The sequence below is a fragment of the Moschus berezovskii genome, chromosome 23 (assembly GCF_049115385.1).
Source record: "Moschus berezovskii isolate FMDL1 chromosome 23, NW_MosBer_1.0, whole genome shotgun sequence".
Taxonomy (NCBI): Eukaryota; Metazoa; Chordata; class Mammalia; order Artiodactyla; family Moschidae; genus Moschus; species Moschus berezovskii.
Window position 1 is genome coordinate 39,808,675 of NC_142482.1, and position 16,048 is coordinate 39,824,722.

Here is a 16,048-nt window from a genome sequence, read left to right on the forward strand (position 1 = left end):
TTGAAGACACGATGGCTAAACTTTCCCAAACCTGGGAGAAATTTGCACATTCAAGTTCACAAAGCTATTAGATCACCCTGTTACTTCAGTCTGAAACGATCTTCTCCAAGACACATAATAAAACTGCCAAAAATATAAGACAAGGATAGAATCCTAAAATCAGCAAGAAAAAAGACTGTAAACTACAAAGCTGCTCCTATTAGGCTAGCAGTGGATTTCTTAGCAGAAATCCTATAGGCCAGGAAAGAGTTCGAAGATATACTCAAGAATTAGATATCAATTACATATTGAGAATTCTCTGTCTGACGAAGTTGTTCTTTATTAAGGAGAAACAAAGACTTTGGGCTTCCCTGGTAGTGCAGCAGTAAAGAATCTGTCTGCAATGCAGGACATGTGGGTTTGGTCCCTGGGTCAGAAAGATCCTCTAGAGAAGAAAATGGCACTCCATTCTAGGATTCTTGCGCAGAAAATCCCACGGACAGAGGAGCCTGGCAGGCTACGGTTCATGGGGCCATAAAGAGTTGGACATGACTTAGCAACTAAACAACAACAAAGACTTTACCAGATGGTTTGACAGAAAACAACAAAATTCTGTAAAGCAATTATCCTTCAATTAAAAAAATAAATTAAAAAAAATAAGTAAAAACAATGAACAACAAAAAGGAAAAAAAAAGACTTTACCAGATGGGATTTCTCTGGTGGTCCAGTGGTTAAGAATCCACCTGCCAATGCAGGGAACATGGGTTCAATCCCTGGTCCAGGAGGATCCCTCATGCTGTGGAGCAACTAAGCCCGTGTGCCACAACAAGACAAACCACTGCAATGAGAAGTCTGCACACTTCAACAAAGAGTAGCTCCTGCTGGCTGCAACTGGAGAAAGCCCACACACAGCAACAAAGACCCAGTGCAGCCCTATAAATAAATAATATAATCACAGAAAATGTTTACAAAACACCATTTAAAAAAGAATTCACCAGACAAACAAAAACTGAGGGAGTTCATCACTGCCAGACCTTCCTTATGAGAAATGCTAGAAGGAGTTCTTCAAGCTGAAATGAAATGATGCTAATTAGTAATATGAAAACATACAAATACATAGAACACCTAGGTAAAGAGTGAATAAATAGTCAAATTCAGAAAACTCTCATACTGTAATATGATACTGTGTTGGCCACTTAACTATAGTATAAAGGTGAAATGACAAGAACATTAACTTCACAGTTACTATAATTTCTTAATAAATACACAATACCAAAAGAGGTAAAATTTGACATTGAAAGTGTAAATGGATGAGAAGTAAAAGGGTAGGGTTTTTGCATGTTAGTGAAACTAAGTTGCTCGCAGTATAAAACAGACTGATAACATCTACAAGAGGTTTCATGTAAGCCTTGAGGTAACCATAAAGCACAAAATCTTACTGTAGATTCACAAAAGATAAAGAGAAGAAAATCAGAGCATACCACCACAGAAAATAACCAATTCACAAAGGGAGGCAGCAAGAAAAAAAGAAACTGCAAAACATCCAGAAAGCAATCAATAAGATGGTATCAGTAAGTCCTTACATATCAAGAATTACCCTAAAGGTAAACATATAGATTCTTCATTCAAAACGTACTGGATGGATTTTAAAAATTCAACTATAAGCTGCCTGCAAGATACTCACTTTCAGCTGTAAATTCACTCAGAGGCTTAAAGTAAAGGGATGGAAAAAAATAGTCCATGCAAGTAGAAAACAAAAGAGAGTGAAGGTAGTTATACTTGTATCGGAGAAAACAGACTTTAAGCTGAAAACAATAATAGATAAAGAAGGTCACTATATAATAATAAAAGGGTCAATTCATCAAGTGAGTGAAAGTTGCTCAGTCGTGTCCGACTCTTTGTGACCCCATGGATTATACAGTCCATGGAATTCTCCAGGCCAGAATACTGGAGTAGGTAGCCTTTCCTTTCTCCAGGGATCTTCCCAACCCAGGAATCGAACCAGGGTCTCCTGCAATGGAGGTAGATTCTTTACCAACTGAGCTGTCAGGGAAGCCCAATTCATCAAGAGAATACAGCAATTATAAATATATATGCACCCAACATCAGAACACCTAAATGTGTTAAGCTAAGAGGTCTGAAGGGAGAAATAGACAACAATAAAATAGTAGCAAGGGACTTCAATATTCCAAGCTGAACAGATTGTCCAGACAGAAAATCAGAAACATTGGACTTCAACCATTCTTTAGTCTAAATGGACCTAATAGACATACAACAGTAGCAGAATATACTTTTTTTTTGGTTGCCATGCTGTATAATACATCCCAAGAACTTACATATCTTATAACTGGAAGTCTGCACCTTTTGACTACCTTCTTGCATTTTGCCCACCCTACTCCCACCTCTGCCAACCACCAATCTGTTCTCTGTATCTATCAGTTTGGTTTATTAGATTTCTCAAACGAGCAAAACTAGAACTACCAATAGATCCAGCAATCCAACTTCTGGGTACATATTCAAAGGAAATAAAAACAGGATATCAAAGAGATATTTACACTCCCATGTTTTTGCAGTATTATTCAAGATAGGCAAGATAGGGAAACAACCTAAGTGTCCATCTATGAATGAATGGCTAGAGAAGGTGTGATAGATATATTAATGGGCATGTGTGCTCAGTTGCTCAGTCATGTCTGACTCTTGGTGACTCGTGAACTGTAGCCCACCAGGCTCTTCTGTCCATGGAATTTCCTAGGCAAGAATACTGGAGTGGGTTTCTCATTTCCTCCTTTAGGGGATCTTCCCAACCCAGGGATCAAACCCACTTTTGTGTCTCCTGCATGGGCAGGCAGATTCTTTACCACTGAGCCATCTGAGAAGCCCTCCATATATTAATAAAAAATTTTGTTGTTGTTTAGTAGCTAAGTCATGTCCGACACTATTGTGACCCCATGGACTATAGCCCACCAGGCTCCTCTGTCCATGGGATTTTCCCAGGCAAGAACACTGCAGGGGGTTGCTACTCCCTTCTCCAGGGAATCTTTTTGACCTGGGAATCAAACCTGCATCCCTTGCATTAGAGGTAAGCTCTTTATCACTGAGTCACCAGGGAAGCCCTAATATACAGTATAACATATCTAATGGGATATTATTCAGCCATAAGAAAGAAGGAAATCCTGCCATTTGTGACAACTTGGATGGACCTTGAGGGCACTATGTTAAGTGAAATAATTCAGACACAGAATGGCAAATACTGTATCACTTATGTCGAATCTAAAAAACACAACTCACAGAAATACAGCATCGAATTGAGGTTACCAGGGGCTAGGAGAGTGGGGGAATCAGGAAGATGTTGGTCAAAGGGTACAAACTTCCAGTTAGAAGATGAACAAGTTCTGGGAGCCTAATGCAGTGCATTGTGACCACAGTTAACAGTACTGTACTGTTGAAAACTGCTAAGAAAGTAGACATCTTAAATCTTACCACAAAAAATAAATGGTAATTATGTGATGCAGTAGTGGTGCTAGCTAACACAGTGACGGTAATCATACTGTAATATATTTGTTTCAAATCAGCATGCTGCACACTTTGAACTTGTGCTCAGTCCCTCAGTCGTGTGCAACTCTTTGTGACCCCATGGACTGTAGCCCGCCAGGCTCCTCTGTCTATAGAATTTTCCAGGCAATGATACTGGAGTGGGTTGCCTTTTCCTACTCCAGGGGATCTTCTGAACCCAGGGATCTAACCTGTGTCTCTTGCATTGGCAGGCAGATTTTTTTACCACTGTGCTGCCTGGGAAACCACTTTAAATTTATATATCAATTATAGCTCAATAAAGTTGATGGCGGGGGGAAGAAAATGCCAAAGATCCTACAAAAACGAAGCAGAATAAATGAGTTTCACAAAGTCACAGGATACTGGGTCAATATTTTAAAAACTGTTTGTTAATATACACAATTAAATGAACTAGTGAAGACTGACTTTTTTTAAAAGTACCATTTACAACAATACCATAAAACATAAAATACTTAAATACAAATCTTACAAAATATGTGCAAGATCTCTATGCTGTAAGCTAATAAATTACAAAAAAACATGAAAGAAATCAAAGAGGATCTAAGTAAATGGTGAAATACACTATATTAATAGGATAGAAAGGCTCAGTATTCTTAAGATGCCATGTTAAACCATGGAAAAGCCAAGGGGGTACTACTGTAAAGCTGTCCTTAGGGCATCAGTTGGCCTTAACCCAGCCATGAAGCTCTGCACCCGCAGCACCATCACTCCCATAGAGGGGGGATAATAATAATAACTCGTACATCCCAGAGGACTGCAGTAAAGGATTCAGTGAGGTCAGGTAAATAAATGAAAATCATTCTGGAAAGCAAAATACCCTACAGAACGCTGGTTCTCTCTCCTCTGCAGGGCACCCACCGGCACAGCACCTGGCCCACCCGGTGCTCGGTCCCCCCAGCCCAGCCCCTCGCTCATTTGGGCCGCCTGCCACTAGGCAATCACGGACAAGACCTCAGTAACTGGGCTCTGCTGGAGCCTCTGCGACCACTGCCAGGCCCTTCCCGGCAACCCCAGCCTTGCCAGCGCCTCCAGGACCCCAGACCCGCAGTCTCGCCTCTCGGACCGTCCAGAAAGGCCTCCACCGGGCAGACCACAAGGTGTAACGGTTCCTCAGGGACCCCCGTGTCTGCGGACTTCCCCTCGCGCCCAGGTCAGTTGGGGAAAAGGAAAACCCAGAGACACCAGGGGGATTCACTGGCTACGAATGCTTTTAAAATAAGTTGTTTGTACCGTGTTGTGATCCTCCACAGTCCTGTGAGGCAGGGCTCAAAGACACTGGTAGGCCTATTTTACAAATCAGTCAGAAGAATGAAAATAACGCAGCGGAGACCAACGGGCCAAGATGGCGTCCCTCACGTCTACCAAGTCCCTGTGGGTTACCTCGGGTGAACCCTATGGTCGCCTGGCAACGCGGGACACCCCCCCCGACCCCCCGCCTTGCTCCCAGGCAGGCCTCTGGTTTCCTGGGCCTAAAAGTGAAGATCTTACCCTTTGTACTGCGGGGGTAGGTGTCGGGGGCGGCCCGAGGCGGGGTTCATTCATGCTGAGTCAGTTGCTTCTTCCGTTTTCACCATTCATTTGCTTTTGCCCCTTTGAAAATCCTCAGTGCTCCACCCCACCTCAAAATCCCAGCATTTTGGAGAGCTCATGGACCACTGGAGTCCCACCAATCTGGACAGCCATACCCACTGATATCCCAGAATTCTTTGATATTTTCCCCTGAAGTCTTAGTGACTTCATATGATGCCAGGAGCCCCATTATTTTTACTTCAGACTAAGCATTCATGTTATTGGCTATGCCAAAGCCTTTGACTGTGTGGATCACAATAAACTGTGGAAAATTCTGAAAGAGATGGGGAATACCAGACCACCTGACCTGCCTCTTGAGAAACCTATATGCAGGTCAGGAAGCAACAGTTAGAACTGGACATGGAACAACAGACTAGTTCCAAATAGGAAAAGGAGTACATCAAGGCTGTATATTGTCACCCTGCTAGTTTAACTTACACACAGAGTACATCATGAGAAACTCTGGGCTGGAAGAAGCACAAGCTGGAATCAAGATTGCCGGGAGAAATATTAATAACCTCAGATATGCAGATGACACCACCCTTATGGCAGAAAATGAAGAACTAAAGAGCCTCTTGAGGAAAGTGAAAGAGGAGAGTGAAAAAGTTGGCTTGAAGCTCAACATTCAGAAAACTAAGATCATGGCATCTGGTCCCATCACTTCATGGGAAATTGTTGGGGAAACAGTGGAAACAGTGTCAGACTTTTTTGGGCTCCAAAATCACTGCGGATGCTGATTGCAGCCATGAAATTAAAAGACCCTCCTTGGAAGGAAAGTTATGACCAACCTAGACAGCATGTTACGGAGAAGGCAATGGCAGGCCACTCCAGTACTCTTGCCTAGAAAATCCCATGGATGGAGGAGCCTGGTAGGCTGCAGTCCGTGGGGTCGCTACGAGTCAGACATGACCGAGTGACTTCACTTTCACTTTTCACTTTCACACATTGGAGAAGGAAATGGCAACCCACTCCAGTGTTCTTGCCTGGAGAATCCCAGGGACGGGGGAGCCTGGTGGGCTTCCGTCTATGGGGTCACACAGAGTCGGACACGACTGAAGTGACTTAGCAGCAGCAGCAGCAGCAGCAGACAGCATGTTAAAAAGCAGAGACATTGCTTTGCCAACAAAGATCTGTCTAGTCAAGGCTATGGTTTTTCCCGTGGTCATGTATGGATGTGAGAGTTGGACTGTGAAGAAAGCTGAGTGTCGAAGAATTGATGCTTTTGAACTGTGGTGTTGGAGAAGACTCTTGAGAGTCCCTTGGACTGCAAGAAGGTCCAACCAGTCCATCCTAAAGGAGATCAGTCCTGGGTGTTCATTGGAAGGACTGATGCTAAAGCTGAAACTCCAATACTTTGGCCACCTCATGAGACGAGTTGACTCACTGGGAAAGACTCTGATGCTGGGAGGGATTGGGGGCAGGAGGAGAAGGGGACGACAGAGAATGAGATGGCTGGATGGCATCACTGACTCGATGGACATGAGTTTGAGTGAACTCCGGGAGTTGGTGATGGACAGGGAGGCCTGGCGTGCTGCGATTCACGGGGTCGCAAAGAGTCGGACAGACTGAGCGACTGAACTGAACTGAAGCATGCATGTTGGCAAAGTTCAGTGTCACATATAACCAACTAATCCTGTCTTGTGACTTATCACCTCTCTAATCGAATTCAAATTTGTGAGGACAAATATGAATCCCAAAACCAAATAGGGGCACAAAAGATGAAAAAGATCAGAGTAGTCATGAGAAAACATTTTTGCATGAAACTTACATCTCTGCTACTTCTAGGCCAGACAGTCTAATCAGGCTCTGTGAAGCCATCATTACCCTGCCACCAAAATCAGATAAAGACTTGACTACTCAGATTCCTCTGCATTTTCTTGGATTAGAGAAGTGGCCCACTCCTTCCTGTTATGGGCTGTCCTCCCCAGTGGTGGGTTGAATGGTGGCCACCCCCCCAAAAAAAAAGATATGCCTACGTTTGAATCCCCAGAACTCATGAATTTTAACTTATTTGGAAAAAACATCTTGAGATGAGACCATCCTGGACTACCAGGGTGGACCCTAAATCCAATCCAAATATCCTTATAAGAGAAACACAGAGAAAAGGAAGAGGCAATGTGAAGACAGAGGCAGAGCTTAAAGTGACACAGTCACTATTCAAGAAACACCTAGAATCAATAGAAGCTGGAATAGACAAGGAACAGACTCTCTCCTAGAGCCTCTGGTTAAGGCTGGGTGGGCCTTGAGTGACGATAAAACCCGGGGTTCTGTGTCTTCCTTAGGAGTCATTTAGGTAGAGCCTGAAGAGACATTTCACAACCCAGAGAGGATAAACTGTTAGCCCTGCAGCCTCCAACTAAAAAAAAGTGCCCTCACCCTCCTGCCAGTATCTGATTAACCTGTATGGATATTGGAGACAGCACATTTCTACCAAATTCCCAGATAAATAACAAAGTTTGAAGGGGACTCTGGTGGTGGCTCAGAGTTTAAAGGGTCTGCCTGCAATGTGGGAGACCTGGGTTTGATTCCTGGGTTGGGAAGATACCCTGGAGAAGGAAATGACAACCCACTCCAGTATTCTTGCCTGGAGAATCCCATGGACGGAGGAGCCTGGTGGGCTACTGTCCACGGGGTTGCAAAGAGTCAGACATGACTGAGCGACTTCACTTTCACTTTCTGGTATTAATAACAAGAAGTTGCAAAAGCAACAGTAAAGGAGTGCTGGAACTTCCCTGGCGTCCAGTGGCTAAGATTCTGCACTCCTAGTGCAGAGGGCCCACGTTTGATGCCTGGTCTGGGAACTATTGATCCCTTATTGGAGGGACTGATGCTAAAGCTGAAACTCCAATACTTTGGCCACCTCATGCGACGAGTTGACTCACTGGAAAAGACTCTGATGCTGGGAAAGGTTGGGGGCGGGAGGAGAAGGGGACGACGGAGAATGAGATGGCTGGATGGCATCACCGACTCTGTGGACATGAGTTTGAGTGTACTCCGGGAGTTGGTGATGGACAGGGAGGCCTGGCGTGCTGTGATTCATGGGGTCGCGGAGAGTCGGACACGACTGAGCGACTGAACTGAACTGAACTGAACTGATGCTGTTACTAAAGATCCTGTGTGCCACAACGAAGATCGAAGATCCTGTGTTCTGCTCCTAAGACCCAGGGTAGCCAAATAAATAAATATATATTAAAAAAAAAAAAGTTCTGCCATTGGTCTCCCTGCCCTGTTCAGGCCTCACAGAACATTGGGCATCTGTAATAACCAACCTCCCCAGAGTCTCTGGCAATGAGATTCTTCTAGCACCTGCCAGTGCCCAGCCTTTGGACCTCATGAACTTTCTCCCTGTGGAGCAGGATAGGCCTTTGCACAGCAGCTGCCAGCTGTTCATGGGCCACAAGAAAGGCTGATCCTCTGGTCAAAGGGAAAGTTGTCCCTCTCCAACTTGGCGTTCTCATCCTGCTATGTGTTAGTTCTACTGTGGTGGGAGTATAGAATTTTTAATTTTTAAATCTTCCTATAGTTTATTCATTTTCTTTGTTTAAAAATTTTGAATAGCAAGGGACTCACATGATTCTAAAATCTGATGGTACACATATAAAACCACAGAAATAACAGGGTTACTGAGGAAAATAGGGTTTTGGCAAACAGCTCAGAATCTCCACATTTTGGTAACCATAACAGTAACAAAACAATCCATAACAAAACACTAGCATCGTTTTAAAAACTTGTTAAACAGCTAATAGACAAAGGTTATAATATGAGGTAAAGGAGAAGGCAATGGCACCCCACTCCAATACTCTTGCCTGGGAAATCCCATGGATGGAGGAGCCTGGTAGGCTGCAGTCCATGGGGTCGCTAAGAGTCGGACACGACAGAGCGACTTCACTTTCACTTTTCACTTTCATGCATTGGAGAAGCAAATGGCAACCCACTCCAGTGTTCTTGCCTGGAGAATCCCAGGGACGGGGGAGCCTGGTGGGCTGCCGTCTATGGGGTCGCACAGAGTTGGACACGACTGAAGCGACTTAGCAGCAGCAGCAGCAAAGGACTTTACCATTAATGGAAAAAAAGGGGTAAAGCTACTTTGACCAGGTGAGGAAAGATGGAAGCTGGTGGCTTATGGAAACAAAGCAGGAGGCCATCACCAATAGAAGCTGCAGGGTAAGCCGCTGAGACTTTGCATATAAAGTAGGTGCCGATGCTGGTGGCTTTGGCTCATTGTGGTTCTTTCTTTTGCACTAGCATTTCTGGGCTGTCTTACTACCTTTTTTCATTTAGAATCAGCTTACAGAGTTCCAAATACAATCTTCTCCTACAAAGCACAGACCACACCACAATCATCTTTTTCTATCACTGCAAATGCATCTCAGCAGAAGACACCTAGGAACGCTCTTGTAAGGCAGCCTGATGACATTTTTCTGCCGTGCTTTTGAGGAGTGTATCGGCAAAAAAAAGTTGTTGCCGCTCCTGTGTAGAATCAGACTGCAGCAGCACCTTACTAGTCTTGTCCTCAAAAAATTCAAGAAGATCAGGATAATTATTTCATAAGCACTTCAAGACAGAGAATGTGTTCAACTGAGTGGAGAGGGAGGAGGCGGGGTGAATGGCATCACCTCCACATCATATTCCCTCAGCTTGTTCGGCTCTATTGCATTTGGAACTGTACATTCAGCGCCGCTGCTGCTAAGTTGCTTCAGTCGTGTCCAACTCCTAGCGACCCCATGGACTGCAGCCCACCAGGCTCCTCTGTCAACTCAGCACAAAACATTCATGTACTGGGACAGATACACGCTACACAATGCAGGTTCCACATTATGCTGACACCATTCCCTTGTTTATTTGCCCCAAGAAGCACTCTTTGCCACAGTAGAGACACTGAAGGGTCTCGCTTACAATCCCGCCCACCGTCTGTCCAGTTCAAGCCTCAATCCCAAATAGGGAACCACCTTCTTTAGTTCCTTGTGTACCTTCCAGTTTATGAAAATGTCAAGAAATTCTTGGTTCCTACCTCTCTCTCTTTTTTTTAAACACAAAGCTAACCTATTCTACAGTTTTTCACCTTACTCTTTACACTTGCAATATATCTTTGAGATATTACCAAAAGTACACAGAGAACTCCTGCATTGTGATTAGTTTTTCATTGTGTAGTATTCCTCTGTGTGTGTGTGTGTGTGTGTGCGTGCATAAAATTTTAACCAGTCCAAAACTGATGGATGCATGGATTATTCCCAATCTTTTGTTAAGACAAACTGCAATGAACAAAATTATATTATGTTTTGCGTGTATACAAGCATATCTGTAGAATGAATGCCAAGAAATGGAACTGTGGAATTGCAGGGTTTAAGGGTATCAGTTCAGTTCAGTTCAGTTCAGTCGCTCAGTCGTGTCTGACTCTTAGCGACCCCATGAACCACAGCACGCCAGGCCTCCCTGTCCATCACCAACTCCCGGAGTTCACTCAAACTCATGTCCATCGAGTCGGTGATGCCATCCAGCCATCTCATTCTCTGTCGTCCCCGTCTCCTCCTACCCCCAATCGCTCCCAGCATCAGAGTCTTTTCCAGTGAGTCAACTCGTCTCATGAGGTGGCCAAAGTATTGGAGTTTCAGCTTTAGCATCAGTCCTTCCAATGAACACCCAGGATTGATCTCCTTTAGAGTGGACTGGTTGGATCTCCTTGCAGTCCAAGGGACTCTCAAGAGTCTTCTCCAACACCACAGTTCAAAAGCATCAGTTCTTCGGCGATCAGCTTTCTTCACAGTCCAACTCTCACATCCATACATGACCACGGGAAAAACCATAGCCTTGACTAGATGGACCTTGGTTGGCAAAGTAATGTCTCTGCTTTTTAATATGCTATCTAGGCTGGTCATAACTTTCCTTCCAAGGAGTAAGCGTCTTTTAATTTCATGGCTGCAATCAGCATCCGAAGTGATTTTGGAGCCCAAAAAAATAAAGTCTGACACGGTTTCCACTGTTTCCCCATCTATTTCCCAAGAAGTGATGGGACCAGATATATGCATCTACAATTTTGACATGCACTGCCAATTGTTTTTCTAAATGTTTGTCCTAAGTTGGATTCTACAAGCAATAAATGAAAGGAAGTCATGTTTCTTCATAGCCTTGCCAATCAAGTGCACGCCAAACTTTTCAATTTTTGCCATTCTGACGGGAGCAAAAAAAAAAAAAATTTCTTGTATAGTTATTTTATTTGATTCTTCTTTATTATGAGTTAGGTTGAGCATTTTTTTCATCTTTCAGGTTATTTTGTTTTCCCTTGCTATGTGAACTGTCCATAGGGTTCCTTTTTCAACACGTGACATAACAAATATTTAATTTATATTTTGTCCATTGTTTGTCTTCCTCCAATTGAATGCTGCTGCTGCAGCTAAGTCACTTCAGTCGTGTCCAACTCTGTGCGACCCCATAGACGGCAGCCCACCAGGCTCCCCCGTCCCCGGGATTCTCCAGGCAAGAACAGTGGAGTGGGTTGCCGTTTCCTTCTCCAATGTATGAGAGTGAAAAGTGAAAATGAAGTCACTCAGTCGTGTCTGACTCTCCACAACCCCATGGACTGCAGCCTACCAGGCTCCTCCGTCCATGGGATTTTTCAGGCAAGAGTACTGGAGTGGGTTGCCATTGCCTTCTCCGAATTGAATGCTAGCTCCCCTGAAAATTTTGTCTGTTTTGTTCTGCTGGAGCCCCAGCATCTATGAAAGGACTTAGCACAAAGTAGGTGCTCAATAAGTATTGGAGAATAACTAAAAGGATAAATAGCATATGATTAGAACTGGCAGTGGGGCAAGGAAGAGCTATGCAATAGATGGTCCTGGGATAATCAGATAACTATCAAGGAAAGAGAGAAACAAATCCATATCTTGCTCCAAACATAAAAATGAATTAACCCAGATATACTAAAGGCTTAAATTTGAAAGACAAAACTTTTAAATTTTATAAAATAATATTGGAGGTTATTTTTGTGATCTCAGGACAGGAAAGAATTTATTAAACTAGACACGGAGTCCACAACATAAAGACCGATAAATTTGGGTACTTTAGAATGAAGAGCTTCTCTTCATCAAAAAAAAAAAAAAAAAAATCAAGACAAGCCAGAAACTCTGAAAAGGTACCTGTAACACAGGAAGCCAAAATCATTTTTCCTGCAATGACTCTCTACTGCCCTCTAGTGCCAGAGCTCTCTGCTTGCTGGCCAAGGAAAAATATTTAGAGGGCTCAGGTGCATTTTTGGAGCTGAGAAACAATAAATTCATAACAAATCCCATGGGGAAGGAGCGATGAGGATGACCACACCTGAACCTTTCATCAAACTTGCCATAATTCAAAGTGCAGTGGAGGTCATGTGCCTCTCTGTGTGCTGCAGTAGGTATAGGAGCACTTATGAAATATTTCTTGCCTTAATAAATGGGACCCAAATCTGATAGAGCCTCTAGATCTAAGTATGAGCTACAAGAAATACAAAAGACAGAGATACAAGTTAATGGACATTATGAGGAATCCAGATAAATCCAGATTGTAACATTTTACAGGATAAATGAACTGGTTTCTTCAGCAAATTAATAGTATGAAGCTAAAGGGAGGGTGGATTGCTATAAATAAGAGGAAGATTAAAAGATATAATAATAAAACACAATGTATTGTCAAATTTAAAAACTTAAAAATAATGGTCCTATACCCATATCAAGTGAGCATTTATCAAGGAAGGATAAAGGGAACCAGTAAAAAAGAATTATTGCAAAAAGAATTCAAAAGACTCAATATACATGGAGTCAATATACACTCAATATACACTGGACATCTCTTTTATATCTCTACTGACCAATATTCATTTACACTGCTACTGACCAAGAAGCATTTGCATCCGTGTCATTTTTCTATAAATTCACACCTACCCTTAAAGAGTACACTAAATACTCTAAAATAACAAGTCACAGTAAAGCTACACTAGAGAAGGAGATAATTCTTCCATGGGCCTGTTGGAAAACACTCCAGCGTTACACAGAAAGGACACACAGTCATCAGTTTGTCTATGTCCAAGTTTGGGATTTTTTTTCCCTTAAAGTATGGACTTTGTTTGCATCTAGATTCCTACAACTCAACTGCCAAAAAAACACCTTTGAGAAAATGAAGGAGTTTAAATTTGGTCAAGTCAAGTAAAACATGTCTGTAATTTGCTTTAAAATATTTGAGTTAAAAAAGAAAGTAGGGGGAGGGATAGATAAACTAACACGTTGGTAATTGTTGAAGCCAAGTGGTTCATGATATTTCCTTTATTTTTATGTAGGTTTGAAAAATTCCATAATACTTTCAAAAAATATGTCATGATAGTCTTCTACTTCACACTGTGAGGTAACTGCACCCTCACCGCATAAGGTTTCAGTTCAGTTCAGTTCAGTCGCTCAGTCGTGTCCGACTCTCCGCAACCCCATGAATCACAGCACACCAGGCCTCCCTGTCCATCACCAACTCCCGGAGTTCACTCAAACTCATGTCCACAGAGTCGGTGATGCCATCCAGCCATCTCATTCTCTGTCGTCCCCTTCTCCTCCCACCCTCAATCCCTCCCAGCATCAGACTCTTTTCCAGTGAGTCAACTCGTCGCATGAGGTGGCCAAAGTATTGGAGTTTCAGCTTTAGCATCAGTCCTTCCAATGAACACCCAGGATTGATCTCCTTTAGAATGGTTTAGAATTCTTAATTATAAAGTTAAAAGTTGAATTTCTCATTGTTTACTAAATAGCACATTTTTACTAACTTTTGAACAAAAAGATGTTTATATAAACATACCTAAAATATAAATGGAATATAAAGTATTTTAAAGAACTACTCAAGTCAAATAAGAGATTGGCTCAGTCTACACCTTCTTTCTGTTCAAAACCCAGCAGTTAATGCTGTTAGCATTCAAAATGCCTTTTTTTCTTTTGAAAAGGGCCAGTGAAGCCTGTGGTTTTTTAGCCTGTAGCCAGGTCTTAGTACAGAAGCAGTCAGTTGTTAGCACACATTTATTTCTTTATTCGTTAAACCTTTGCTAGAAAACAGACGTGTAGGCTTAAAGCCCTGTTTAGTTCACATAACTTTTAGCTTTTCCTTTAGATATGTCATTTATTCATGATATGTCATGGCCCTGATAACAAGGTATCCTTCATACAAAAGATTCAAATTCTTTGCCTCTTTACCAATGGGAGCTTCATATTTTTAAGTATTCTGGTTTAGAGGCCTCTTTCCAAGCACTCTAACATTCTTAAGACCTTGAGATTTCTGAAAGCCATATTTTAACTCCATAAGTACTGTAAATAGTAGAAACATATCTACTAAATTATCTTGCTTGATTTAAGATTCTCATTTCAAATGCAAATAGTGATATCCTTTGCACAAGTCAATACTTATTGCTTCACAGGCTTTATATATTATCTCATTTAATCCTCACAATGATTCTAGGAAGTGGATATAATTATTATATCTATTTTTCAGAGAAAGAATCTATTGCACATAGAGGCTGAGCGACTCCAAGAATCATGAAAAAAAAAGTGATAGAGAGGAGGATTTCCACTCATGCAGAGACTTGACTTGAAAGCCAAACTCCTAACCAGCCCCATATGGTGCTTTGGTCTCAGGTGATATGGCTGGAGAGCTGGAGGAAAGAATTTTGTCTCTGCCCTGAGACACTTGAGGGGCAGTGAGTTTGAGCAGCCAACAGCTACAGGGGCAGTTATCTCTGTGTGCTGCTCCAAAACTGCCACTGATTGTAAAGCAAGCCTTGGAGGGACGTCCCCGGTGATCCAGTGTCTAAGACTCCACGTTTCCAATGTAGGGGGCCCAGGTTCCATCCCTGGCTGGGGAACAAGATCCCACATGCTACAACTAAGAGTTTGTATCTCAAAACTAAGGATCCCGTGCAAATAAGTAAATTAATTAATTAATAAAAGCAAGTCTTGGAGTCACCATTGCCCTTACTTGATCTTGAGTAGCTGCATCAACCAAGGTGTAGTGTGGTGGGAAAGGGGGATGTGAAAGCGATACTGCAGCCAAGCAGAGCCACAGGGCCTTAGACATGCCCAAGCAGAGCCCACTCATTCACCATGTGTAGGGAACACAGGTGCTGTCTCCACCCTCATGGCTTACATTGGTGGGTGGGGGGTGAGTGACAAAGAAATGAACAAGATGCTTTCCAATGATGACATGTACAAAGAAAGTGAGACAGAATGCTGTGTCATGAACTGATTTAGACTGGTTGATGGAGGAAAGCCTTATGGAGATGCCAGCTGAGCAGAGACATGACTGACAAGAAGCTGGCAGCCATGCCAGGGGTTATGGCAGAGAGTTTCAAGACTAGAGAGGTTGCAGCACAGGGACTCAGGGAGAAATGGCAAGAGAGAAGTCAGAGAGAGAAGCAGGCCCTGCAGAGGCCTTCCTTTCTCTCTAGGTTGGCTGAGAAGATGCGGAGAATTTTAAGCAGGGGAAAAGGACCTCTATGCAGGGAGGGTGCACAGAATGGCCTGTGGGTGGGGCAAGTACCTCCTAGAGACAAAAAGTGAAGTGAAGTAGCACAGTCCTGTCCAACTCTTCGGGACCCCATGGACTGTAGCCTACCAGGTTCCTCCGACCATGGGATTTTCCAGGCAAGAATAGTGGGGTGGGTTGCCATTTCTTTTTCTAGGGGATTTTCCCACCCCAGGGATTGAACCCAGGTCTGCCGCATTGTAGGCAGATGTTTTACTATCTGAGCCACCAGGGAAATCCTAGAGACAGGGAGAGGACAAATTAGTAGCATGAAATCATTTAAGGAACATTTTAAACACGTCTTCCAAAAGAAAGAGTAGGTAGTTGGAGGGCCTATGTGCTGACGGTGGTGACTGTCCCGCCAGCCCAGGGGAGACTGTGCCTGGGACACAGTAACGACTGGATA

The 16,048-nt window shown here is 43.1% G+C and overlaps 1 long non-coding RNA gene across 1 annotated transcript in view; it reads left to right on the plus strand.

Annotated features, from left to right (window-relative positions):
• Window positions 1-5,918, plus strand: part of LOC148774151 (uncharacterized) — a 32,201-nt gene extending 26,283 nt beyond the window's left edge. The window contains exon 4 of the long non-coding RNA XR_016036103.1: window positions 4,402-5,918. This is a non-coding gene — a long non-coding RNA (uncharacterized LOC148774151). The remainder of the gene's footprint in view (window positions 1-4,401) is intronic.
• Window positions 5,919-16,048: the final 10,130 nt, after the last annotated feature.